The sequence below is a fragment of the Budorcas taxicolor genome, chromosome 4 (genome assembly GCF_023091745.1).
Source record: "Budorcas taxicolor isolate Tak-1 chromosome 4, Takin1.1, whole genome shotgun sequence".
NCBI lineage: Eukaryota > Metazoa > Chordata > Mammalia > Artiodactyla > Bovidae > Budorcas > Budorcas taxicolor.
Window position 1 is genome coordinate 1,046,467 of NC_068913.1, and position 12,186 is coordinate 1,058,652.

Consider the following 12,186-nt stretch of genomic DNA (forward strand, 5'->3'; position numbering starts at 1 on the left):
AGGAAAGGCCAGTCTCCATGCGAGTTGCTAGGGGACCTCTCTGGATTCCTCTCCCGTCCATGCCGGGGCCTCAGTCCTTGTGTGGAGTCGGGGCCGGAACCTGAGGATTCCTCTCCAGTGTTGCCATGGATCTTGGGGTGCTTCTGAGTCTCCCCAGGGGAGTCAGGCCTCGTCTCGAGTGGGGGCATGCACGTGCGCTTTCCTCCCGAGCTGCAGCAGTAGTGTCACGCTTCCTGTCACGTGGATCAAGGGATCTGTGGCTTTCCCTCGAGGCTGTCCCTCGAGGCTTTCCCACGAAGCTTTGCCACAGGGCTGTGCCACGTGCCACCTTGGTGTGAGTCGATCCTCGGCGTGAAAGACGAGCTGGTGAAGGGAAAAGAGGTTCCTCTGGAATGGACTGAGACATCTGGGGGACCCTTGGAATCGTGGCACGACCCTGGAGTTCCTCTCGCCGTTCCTGTTGAGAGGGCCTCCTCTTGAGATGCCACGGGAACGCCGGGAACTCTTTCCCGACGAAGCAGGGAAAGGATCCCTCATCTCGAGCTACGAGGTGGAAACGGGGCTCCTCTGGATGTGGGCGGGACACTCGTGATCCCCTCGAGTGGAGACGGCTATGTCGGGGATCTTCTTGATTTGCACCAAGGGTGTTTTGGAGCCTTTCGAAGTTCCAGAGGGGAGGTGTGATCAGCCTCGAGACGCCTCAGCGGAAATGGGCCTCATCTCGCCTGGAGGGGAGAACCTCCTGGATTTTCTCGAGTTGCGGCAGGTCTTCTCGAGTTACGACGGGGACCTCAGGGACCCGCTCTGGTGGCCTCAGGAAAGGCCAGTCCCCATGCGAGTTGCTAGGGGACCTCTCGGGATTCCTCTCCCGTCCATGCCGGGGCCTCAGTCCTTGTGTGGATTCGGGGCCGGAACCTGAGGATTCCTCTCCAGTGTTGCCATGGATCTTGGGGTGCTTCTGAGTCTCCCCAGGGGAGTCAGGCCTCGTCTCGAGTGGGGGCATGCACGTGCGCTTTCCTCCCGAGCTGCAGCAGTAGTGTCACGCTTCCTGTCACGTGGATCAAGGGATCTGTGGCTTTCCCTCGAGGCTGTCCCTCGAGGCTTTCCCACGAGGCTTTCCCACATGGCTGTGCCACGTGCCACCTTGGTGTGAGTCGATCCTCGGCGTGAAAGACGAGCCGGTGAAAGGAAAAGAGGTTCCTCTGGAATGTACTGAGACATCCGGGGGACTCTTGGAATGGTGGCACGACCCTGGAGTTCCTCTCGCCATTCCTGTTGAGAGGGCCTCCTCTTGAGATGCGACGGGAATGCCGGGAACTCTTTCCCGACGAAGCAGGGAAAGGATCCCTCATCTCGAGGTACGAGGCGGAAACGGGGCTCCTCTGGATGTGGGCGGGACCCTCGTGATTCCTCTCGAGTGGAGACGGGTATGCCGGGGAACTTCTTGATTTGCACCAAGGGTGTGAAGGACCCTTTCGAAGTTCCAGAGGTGAGGTGTGATCAGCCTCGAGACGCCTCAGCGGAAATGGGCCTCATCTAGCCTGGAGGGGAGAACCTCCTGGATTTTCTCGAGTTACGGCAGGTCTTCTCGAGTTACGATGGGGACCTCAGGGACCCGCTCTGGTGGCCTCAGGAAAGGCCAGTCTCCATGCGAGTTGCTAGGGGACCTCTCTGGATTCCTCTCCCGTCCATGCCGGGGCCTCAGTCCTTGTGTGGAGTCGGGGCCGGAACCTGAGGATTCCTCTCCAGTGTTGCCATGGATCTTGGGGTGCTTCTGAGTCTCCCCAGGGGAGTCAGGCCTCGTCTCGAGTGGGGGCATGCACGTGCGCTTTCCTCCCGAGCTGCAGCAGTAGTGTCACGCTTCCTGTCACGTGGATCAAGGGATCTGTGGCTTTCCCTCGAGGCTGTCCCTCGAGGCTTTCCCACGAGGCTTTGCCACAGGGCTGTGCCACGTGCCACCTTGGTGTGAGTCGATCCTCGGCGTGAAAGACGAGCCGGTGAAGGGAAAAGAGGTTCCTCTGGAATGGACTGAGACATCTGGGGGACCCTTGGAATGGTGGCACGACCCTGGAGTTCCTCTCGCCGTTCCTGTTGAGAGGGCCTCCTCTTGAGATGCCACGGGAACGCCGGGAACTCTTTCCCGACGAAGCAGGGAAAGGATCCCTCATCTCGAGCTACGAGGTGGAAACGGGGCTCCTCTGGATGTGGGCGGGACACTCGTGATCCCCTCGAGTGGAGACGGCTATGTCGGGGATCTTCTTGATTTGCACCAAGGGTGTTTTGGAGCCTTTCGAAGTTCCAGAGGGGAGGTGTGATCAGCGTCGAGACGCCTCAGCGGAAATGGGCCTCATCTCGCCTGGAGGGGAGAACCTCCTGGATTTTCTCGAGTTGCGGCAGGTCTTCTCGACTTACGACGGGGACCTCAGGGACCCGCTCTGGTGGCCTCAGGAAAGGCCAGTCCCCATGCGAGTTGCTAGGGGACCTCTCGGGATTCCTCTCCCGTCCATGCCAGGGCCTCAGTCCTTGTGTGGAGTCGGGGCCGGAACCTGAGGATTCCTCTCCAGTGTTGCCATGGATCTTGGGGTGCTTCTGAGTCTCCCCAGGGGAGTCAGGCCTCGTCTCGAGTGGGGGCATGCACGTGCGCTTTCCTCCCGAGCTGCAGCAGCAGTGTCACGCTTCCTGTCACGTGGATCAAGGGATCTGTGGCTTTCCCTCGAGGCTGTCCCTCGAGGCTTTCCCACGAGGCTTTCCCACAGGGCTCTGCCACGTGCCACCCTGGTGTGAGTCGATCCTCGGCGTGAAAGACGAGCCGGTGAAGGGAAAAGAGTTTCCTCTGGAATGGACTGAGACATCTGGTGGACCCTTGGCATGGTGGCACGACCCTGGAGTTCCTCTCGCCGTTCCTGTTGAGAGGGCCTCCTCTTGAGATGCGACGGGAACGCCGGGAACTCTTTCCCGACGAAGCAGGGAAAGGATCCCTCATCTCGAGCTACGAGGCGGAAACGGGGTGCCTCTGAATGTGGGCGGGACCTTCGTGATTCCCCTCGAGTGGAGACGGGTATGTCGGGGAACTTCTTGATTTGCACCAAGGGTGTGAAGGAGCCTTTCGAAGTCCCAGAAGTGAGGTGTGATCAGCCTCGAGACGCCTCAGCGGAAATGGGCCTCATCTCGCCTGGAGGGGCGAACCTCCTGGATTTTCTAGAGTTGCGGCAGGTCTTCTCGAGTTACGACGGGGACCTCAGGGACCCGCTCTGGTGGCCTCAGGAAAGGCCAGTCCCCATGCGAGTTGCTAGGGGACCTCTCGGGATTCCTCTCCCGTCCATGCCGGGGCCTCAGTCCTTGTGTGGATTCGGGGACGGAACCTGAGGATTCCTCTCCAGTGTTGCCATGGATCTTGGGGTGCTTCTGAGTCTCCCCAGGGGAGTCAGGCCTCGTCTCGAGTGGGGGCATGCACGTGCGCTTTCCTCCCGAGCTGCAGCAGTAGTGTCACGCTTCCTGTCACGTGGATCAAGGGATCTGTGGCTTTCCCTCGAGGCTGTCCCTCGAGGCTTTCCCACGAGGCTTTGCCACAGGGCTGTGCCACGTGCCAGCTTGGTGTGAGTCGATCCTCGGCGTGAAAGACGAGCCGGTGAAGGGAAAAGAGGTTCCTCTGGAATGGACTGAGACATCTGGTGGACCCTTGGCATGGTGGCACGACCCTGGAGTTCCTCTCGCCGTTCCTGTTGAGAGGGCCTCCTCTTGAGATGCGACGGGAACGCCGGGAACTCTTTCCCGACGAAGCAGGGAAAGGATCCCTCATCTCGAACTACGAGGCGGAAACGGGGTGCCTCTGGATGTGGGCGGGACCTTCGTGATTCCCCTCGAGTGGAGACGGGTATGTCGGGGAACTTCTTGATTTGCACCAAGGGTGTGAAGGAGCCTTTCGAAGTTCCAGAAGTGAGGTGTGATCAGCCTCGAGACGCCTCAGCGGAAATGGGCCTCATCTCGCCTGGAGGGGAGAACCTCCTGGATTTTCTCGAGTTGCGGCAGGTCTTCTCGAGTTACGACGGGGACCTCAGGGACCCGCTCTGGTGGCCTCAGGAAAGGCCCGTCCCCATGCGAGTTGCTAGGGGACCTCTCGGGATTCCTCTCCCGTCCATGCCGGGGCCTCAGTCCTTGGGTGGAGTCGGGGCCGGAACCTGAGGATTCCTCTCCAGTGTTGCCATGGATCTTGGGGTGCTTCTGAGTCTCCCCAGGGGAGTCAGGCCTCGTCTCGAGTGGGGGCATGCACGTGCGCTTTCCTCCCGAGCTGCAGCAGTAGTGTCACGCTTCCTGTCACGTGGATCAAGGGATCTGTGGCTTTCCCTCGAGGCTGTCCCTCGAGGCTTTCCCACGAGGCTTTCCCACATGGCTGTGCCACGTGCCACCTTGGTGTGAGTCCATCCTCGGCGTGAAAGACGAGCCGGTGAAAGGAAAAGAGGTTCCTCTGGAATGTACTGAGACATCTGGGGGACTCTTGGAATGGTGGCACGACCCTGGAGTTCCTCTCGCCATTCCTGTTGAGAGGGCCTCCTCTTGAGATGCGACGGGAATGCCGGGAACTCTTTCCCGACGAAGCAGGGAAAGGATCCCTCATCTCGAGCTACGAGGCGGAAACGGGGCTCCTCTGGATGTGGGCGGGACCCTCGTGATTCCTCTCGAGTGGAGACGGGTATGCCGGGGAACTTCTTGATTTGCACCAAGGGTGTGAAGGACCCTTTCGAAGTTCCAGAGGTGAGGTGTGATCAGCCTCGAGACGCCTCAGCGGAAATGGGCCTCATCTAGCCTGGAGGGGAGAACCTCCTGGATTTTCTCGAGTTACCGCAGGTCTTCTCGAGTTACGATGGGGACCTCAGGGACCCGCTCTGGTGGCCTCAGGAAAGGCCAGTCTCCATGCGAGTTGCTAGGGGACCTCTCTGGATTCCTCTCCCGTCCATGCCGGGGCCTCAGTCCTTGTGTGGAGTCGGGGCCGGAACCTGAGGATTCCTCTCCAGTGTTGCCATGGATCTTGGGGTGCTTCTGAGTCTCCCCAGGGGAGTCAGGCCTCGTCTCGAGTGGGGGCATGCACGTGCGCTTTCCTCCCGAGCTTCAGCAGTAGTGTCACGCTTCCTGTCACGTGGATCAAGGGATCTGTGGCTTTCCCTCGAGGCTGTCCCTCGAGGCTTTCCCACGAGGCTTTGCCACAGGGCTGTGCCACGTGCCACCTTGGTGTGAGTCGATCCTCGGCGTGAAAGACGAGCCGGTGAAGGGAAAAGAGGTTCCTCTGGAATGGACTGAGACATCTGGGGGACCCTTGGAATGGTGGCACGACCCTGGAGTTCCTCTCGCCGTTCCTGTTGAGAGGGCCTCCTCTTGAGATGCCACGGGAACGCCGGGAACTCTTTCCCGACGAAGCAGGGAAAGGATCCCTCATCTCGAGCTACGAGGTGGAAACGGGGCTCCTCTGGATGTGGGCGGGACACTCGTGATCCCCTCGAGTGGAGACGGCTATGTCGGGGATCTTCTTGATTTGCACCAAGGGTGTTTTGGAGCCTTTCGAAGTTCCAGAGGGGAGGTGTGATCAGCCTCGACACGCCTCAGCGGAAATGGGCCTCATCTCGCCTGGAGGGGAGAACCTCCTGGATTTTCTCGAGTTGCGGCAGGTCTTCTCGAGTTACGACGGGGACCTCAGGGACCCGCTCTGGTGGCCTCAGGAAAGGCCAGTCCCCATGCGAGTTGCTAGGGGACCTCTCGGGATTCCTCTCCCGTCCATGCCGGGGCCTCAGTCCTTGGGTGGAGTCGGGGCCGGAACCTGAGGATTCCTCTCCAGTGTTGCCATGGATCTTGGGGTGCTTCTGAGTCTCCCCAGGGGAGTCAGGCCTCGTCTCGAGTGGGGCCATGCACGTGCGCTTTCCTCCCGAGCTGCAGCAGTAGTGTCACGCTTCCTGTCACGTGGATCAAGGGATCTGTGGCTTTCCCTCGAGGCTGTCCCTCGAGGCTTTCCCACGAGGCTTTCCCACATGGCTGTGCCACGTGCCACCTTGGTGTGAGTCCATCCTCGGCGTGAAAGACGAGCCGGTGAAAGGAAAAGAGGTTCCTCTGGAATGTACTGAGACATCCGGGGGACTCTTGGAATGGTGGCACGACCCTGGAGTTCCTCTCGCCATTCCTGTTGAGAGGGCCTCCTCTTGAGATGCGACGGGAATGCCGGGAACTCTTTCCCGACGAAGCAGGGAAAGGATCCCTCATCTCGAGCTACGAGGCGGAAACGGGGCTCCTCTGGATGTGGGCGGGACCCTCGTGATTCCTCTCGAGTGGAGACGGGTATGCCGGGGAACTTCTTGATTTGCACCAAGGGTGTGAAGGACCCTTTCGAAGTTCCAGAGGTGAGGTGTGATCAGCCTCGAGACGCCTCAGCGGAAATGGGCCTCATCTAGCCTGGAGGGGAGAACCTCCTGGATTTTCTCGAGTTACGGCAGGTCTTCTCGAGTTACGATGGGGACCTCAGGGACCCGCTCTGGTGGCCTCAGGAAAGGCCAGTCTCCATGCGAGTTGCTAGGGGACCTCTCTGGATTCCTCTCCCGTCCATGCCGGGGCCTCAGTCCTTGTGTGGAGTCGGGGCCGGAACCTGAGGATTCCTCTCCAGTGTTGCCATGGATCTTGGGGTGCTTCTGAGTCTCCCCAGGGGAGTCAGGCCTCGTCTCGAGTGGGGGCATGCACGTGCGCTTTCCTCCCGAGCTGCAGCAGTAGTGTCACGCTTCCTGTCACGTGGATCAAGGGATCTGTTGCTTTCCCTCGAGGCTGTCCCTCGAGGCTTTCCCACGAGGCTTTGCCACAGGGCTGTGCCACGTGCCACCTTGGTGTGAGTCGATCCTCGGCGAGAAAGACGAGCCGGTGAAGGGAAAAGAGGTTCCTCTGGAATGGACTGAGACATCTGGGGGACCCTTGGAATGGTGGCACGACCCTGGAGTTCCTCTCGCCGTTCCTGTTGAGAGGGCCTCCTCTTGAGATGCCACGGGAACGCCGGGAACTCTTTCCCGACGAAGCAGGGAAAGGATCCCTCATCTCGAGCTACGAGGCGGAAACGGGGTGCCTCTGGATGTGGGCGGGACCTTCGTGATTCCCCTCGAGTGGAGACGGGTATGTCGGGGAACTTCTTGATTTGCACCAAGGGTGTGAAGGACCCTTTCGAAGTTCCAGAGGTGAGGTGTGATCAGCCTCGAGACGCCTCAGCGGAAATGGGCCTCATCTCGCCTGGAGGGGAGAACCTCCTGGATTTTCTCGAGTTGCGGCAGGTCTTCTCGAGTTACGACGGGGACCTCAGGGACCCGCTCTGGTGGCCTCAGGAAAGGCCCGTCCCCATGCGAGTTGCTAGGGGACCTCTCGGGATTCCTCTCCCGTCCATGCCGGGGCCTCAGTCCTTGTGTGGAGTCGGGGCCGGAACCTGAGGATTCCTCTCCAGTGTTGCCATGGATCTTGGGGTGCTTCTGAGTCTCCCCAGGGGAGTCAGGCCTCGTCTCGAGTGGGGGCATGCACGTGCGCTTTCCTCCCGAGCTTCAGCAGTAGTGTCACGCTTCCTGTCACGTGGATCAAGGGATCTGTGGCTTTCCCTCGAGGCTGTCCCTCGAGGCTTTCCCACGAGGCTTTCCCACAGGGCTGTGCCACGTGCCACCTTGGTGTGAGTCGATCCTCGGCGTCAAAGACGAGCCGGTGAAGGGAAAAGAGGTTCCTCTGGAATGGACTGAGACATCTGGGGGACTCTTGGAATGGTGGCACGACCCTGGAGTTCCTCTCGCCGTTCCTGTTGAGAGGGCCTCCTCTTGAGATGCGACGGGAACGCCGGGAACTTTTTCCCGACGAAGCAGGGAAAGGATCCCTCATCTCGAGGTACGAGGCGGAAACGGGGCTCCTTTGGATGTGGGCGGGACCCTCGTGATTCCTCTCGAGTGGAGACGGGTATGTCGGGGAACTTCTTGATTTGCACCAAGGGTGTGAAGGACCCTTTCGAAGTTCCAGAGGTGAGGTGTGATCAGCCTCGAGACGCCTCAGCGGAAATGGGCCTCATCTCGCCTGGAGGGGAGAACCTCCTGGATTTTCTCGAGTTGCGGCAGGTCTTCTCGAGTTACGACGGGGACCTCAGGGACCCGCTCTGGTGGCCTCAGGAAAGGCCCGTCCCCATGCGAGTTGCTAGGGGACCTCTCGGGATTCCTCTCCCGTCCATGCCGGGGCCTCAGTCCTTGTGTGGAGTCGGGGCCGGAACCTGAGGATTCCTCTCCAGTGTTGCCATGGATCTTGGGGTGCTTCTGAGTCTCCCCAGGGGAGTCAGGCCTCGTCTCGAGTGGGGGCATGCACGTGCGCTTTCCTCCCGAGCTTCAGCAGTAGTGTCACGCTTCCTGTCACGTGGATCAAGGGATCTGTGGCTTTCCCTCGAGGCTGTCCCTCGAGGCTTTCCCACGAGGCTTTCCCACAGGGCTGTGCCACGTGCCACCTTGGTGTGAGTCGATCCTCGGCGTCAAAGACGAGCCGGTGAAGGGAAAAGAGGTTCCTCTGGAATGGACTGAGACATCTTGGGGACTCTTGGAATGGTGGCACGACCCTGGAGTTCCTCTCGCCTTTCCTGTTGAGAGGGCGTCCTCTTGAGATGCGACGGGAACGCCGGGAACTCTTTCCCGACGAAGCAGGGAAAGGATCCCTCATCTCGAGCTACGAGGCGGAAACGGGGCTCCTCTGGATGTGGGCGGGACCCTCGTGATTCCTCTCGAGTGGAGACGGGTATGTCGGGGAACTTCTTGATTTGCACCAAGGGTGTGAAGGACCCTTTCGAAGTTCCAGAGGTGAGGTGTGATCAGCCTCGAGACGCCTCAGCGGAAATGGGCCTCATCTCGCCTGGAGGGGAGAACCTCCTGGATTTTCTCGAGTTGCGGCAGGTCTTCTCGAGTTACGACGGGGACCTCAGGGACCCGCTCTGGTGGCCTCAGGAAAGGCCCGTCCCCATGCGAGTTGCTAGGGGACCTCTCGGGATTCCTCTCCCGTCCATGCCGGGGCCTCAGTCCTTGTGTGGAGTCGGGGCCGGAACCTGAGGATTCCTCTCCATTGTTGCCATGGATCTTGGGGTGCTTCTGAGTCTCCCCAGGGGAGTCAGGCCTCGTCTCGAGTGGGGGCATGCACGTGCGCTTTCCTCCCGAGCTTCAGCAGTAGTGTCACGCTTCCTGTCACGTGGATCAAGGGATCTGTGGCTTTCCCTCGAGGCTGTCCCTCGAGGCTTTCCCACGAGGCTTTCCCACAGGGCTGTGCCACGTGCCACCTTGGTGTGAGTCGATCCTCGGCGTGAAAGACGAGCCGGTGAAGGGAAAAGAGGTTCCTCTGGAATGGACTGAGACATCTGGGGGACTCTTGGAATGGTGGCACGACCCTGGAGTTCCTCTCGCCGTTCCTGTTGAGAGGGCCTCCTCTTGAGATGCGACGGGAACGCCGGGAACTCTTTCCCGACGAAGCAGGGAAAGGATCCCTCATCTCGAGCTACGAGGCGGAAACGGGGCTCCTCTGGATGTGGGCGGGACCCTCGTGATTCCTCTCGAGTGGAGACGGGTATGTCGGGGAACTTCTTGATTTGCACCAAGGGTGTGAAGGACCCTTTCGAAGTTCCAGAGGTGAGGTGTGATCAGCCTCGAGACGCCTCAGCGGAAATGGGCCTCATCTCGCCTGGAGGGGAGAACCTCCTGGATTTTCTCGAGTTGCGGCAGGTCTTCTCGAGTTACGACGGGGACCTCAGGGACCCGCTCTGGTGGCCTCAGGAAAGGCCCGTCCCCATGCGAGTTGCTAGGGGACCTCTCGGGATTCCTCTCCCGTCCATGCCGGGGCCTCAGTCCTTGTGTGGAGTCGGGGCCGGAACCTGAGGATTCCTCTCCATTGTTGCTATGGATCTTGGGGTGCTTCTGAGTCTCCCCAGGGGAGTCAGGCCTCGTCTCGAGTGGGGGCATGCACGTGCGCTTTCCTCCCGAGCTTCAGCAGTAGTGTCACGCTTCCTGTCACGTGGATCAAGGGATCTGTGGCTTTCCCTCGAGGCTGTCCCTCGAGGCTTTCCCACGAGGCTTTTCCACAGGGCTGTGCCACGTGCCACCTTGGTGTGAGTCGATCCTCGGCGTCAAAGACGAGCCGGTGAAGGGAAAAGAGGTTCCTCTGGAATGGACTGAGACATCTGGGGGACTCTTGGAATGGTGGCACGACCCTGGAGTTCCTCTCGCCGTTCCTGTTGAGAGGGCGTCCTCTTGAGATGCGACGGGAACACCGGGAACTCTTTCCCGACGAAGCAGGGAAAGGATCCCTCATCTCGAGCTACGAGGCGGAAACGGGGCTCCTCTGGATGTGGGCGGGACCCTCGTGATTCCTCTCGAGTGGAGACGGGTATGTCGGGGAACTTCTTGATTTGCACCAAGGGTGTGAAGGACCCTTTCGAAGTTCCAGAGGTGAGGTGTGATCAGCCTCGAGACGCCTCAGCGGAAATGGGCCTCATCTCGCCTGGAGGGGAGAACCTCCTGGATTTTCTCGAGTTGCGGCAGGTCTTCTCGAGTTACGACGGGGACCTCAGGGACCCGCTCTGGTGGCCTCAGGAAAGGCCCGTCCCCATGCGAGTTGCTAGGGGACCTCTCGGGATTCCTCTCCCGTCCAATCCGGGGCCTCAGTCCTTGTGTGGAGTCGGGGCCGGAACCTGAGGATTCCTCTCCAGTGTTGCCATGGATCTTGGGGTGCTTCTGAGTCTCCCCAGGGGAGTCAGGCCTCGTCTCGAGTGGGGGCATGCACGTGCGCTTTCCTCCCGAGCTGCAGCAGTAGTGTCACGCTTCCTGTCACGTGGATCAAGGGATCTGTGGCTTTCGCTCGAGGCTGTCCTCGAGGCTTTCCCACGAGGCTTTCCCACAGGGCTGTGCCAGGTGCTACCTTGGTGTGAGTCGATCCTCGGCGTGAAAGAAGAGCCGGTGAAGGGAAAAGAGGTTCCTCTGGAATGGACTGAGACATCTGGGGGACTCTTGGAATGGTGGCACTACCCTGGAGTTCCTCTCGCCGTTCCTGTTGAGAGGGCCTCCTCTTGAGATGCGACGGGAACGCCGGGAACTCTTTCCCGACGAAGCAGGGAAAGGATCCCTCATCTCGAGCTACGAGGCGGAAAAGGGGCTCCTCTGGATGTGGGCGGGACCCTCGTGATTCCTCTCGAGTGGAGACGGGTATGTCGGGGAACTTCTTGATTTGCACCAAGGGTGTGAAGGACCCTTTCGAAGTTCCAGAGGTGAGGTGTGATCAGCCACGAGACGCCTCAGCGGAAATGGGCCTCATCTCGCTTGGAGGGGAGAACCTCCTGGATTTTCTCGAGTTGCGGCAGGTCTTCTCGAGTTACGACGGGGACCTCAGGGACCCGCTCTGGTGGCCTCAGGAAAGGCCCGTCCCCATGCGAGTTGCTAGGGGACCTCTCGGGATTCCTCTCCCGTCCATGCCGGGGCCTCAGTCCTTGTGTGGAGTCGGGGCCGGAACCTGAGGATTCCTCTCCATTGTTGCCATGGATCTTGGGGTGCTTCTGAGTCTCCCCAGGGGAGTCAGGCCTCGTCTCGAGTGGGGGCATGCACGTGCGCTTTCCTCCCGAGCTTCAGCAGTAGTGTCACGCTTCCTGTCACGTGGATCAAGGGATCTGTGGCTTTCCCTCGAGGCTGTCCCTCGAGGCTTTCCCACGAGGCTTTCCCACAGGGCTGTGCCACGTGCCACCTAGGTGTGAGTCGATCCTCGGCGTCAAAGACGAGCCGGTGAAGGGAAAAGAGGTTCCTCTGGAATGGACTGAGACATCTTGGGGACTCTTGGAATGGTGGCACGACCCTGGAGTTCCTCTCGCCGTTCCTGTTGAGAGGGCGTCCTCTTGAGATGCGACGGGAACGCCGGGAACTCTTTCCCGACGAAGCAGGGAAAGGATCCCTCATCTCGAGCTACGAGGCGGAAACGGGGCTCCTCTGGATGTGGGCGGGACCCTCGTGATTCCTCTCGAGTGGAGACGGGTATGTCGGGGAACTTCTTGATTTGCACCAAGGGTGTGAAGGACCCTTTCGAAGTTCCAGAGGTGAGGTGTGATCAGCCTCGAGACGCCTCAGCGGAAATGGGCCTCATCTCGCCTGGAGGGGAGAACCTCCTGGATTTTCTCGAGTTGCGGCA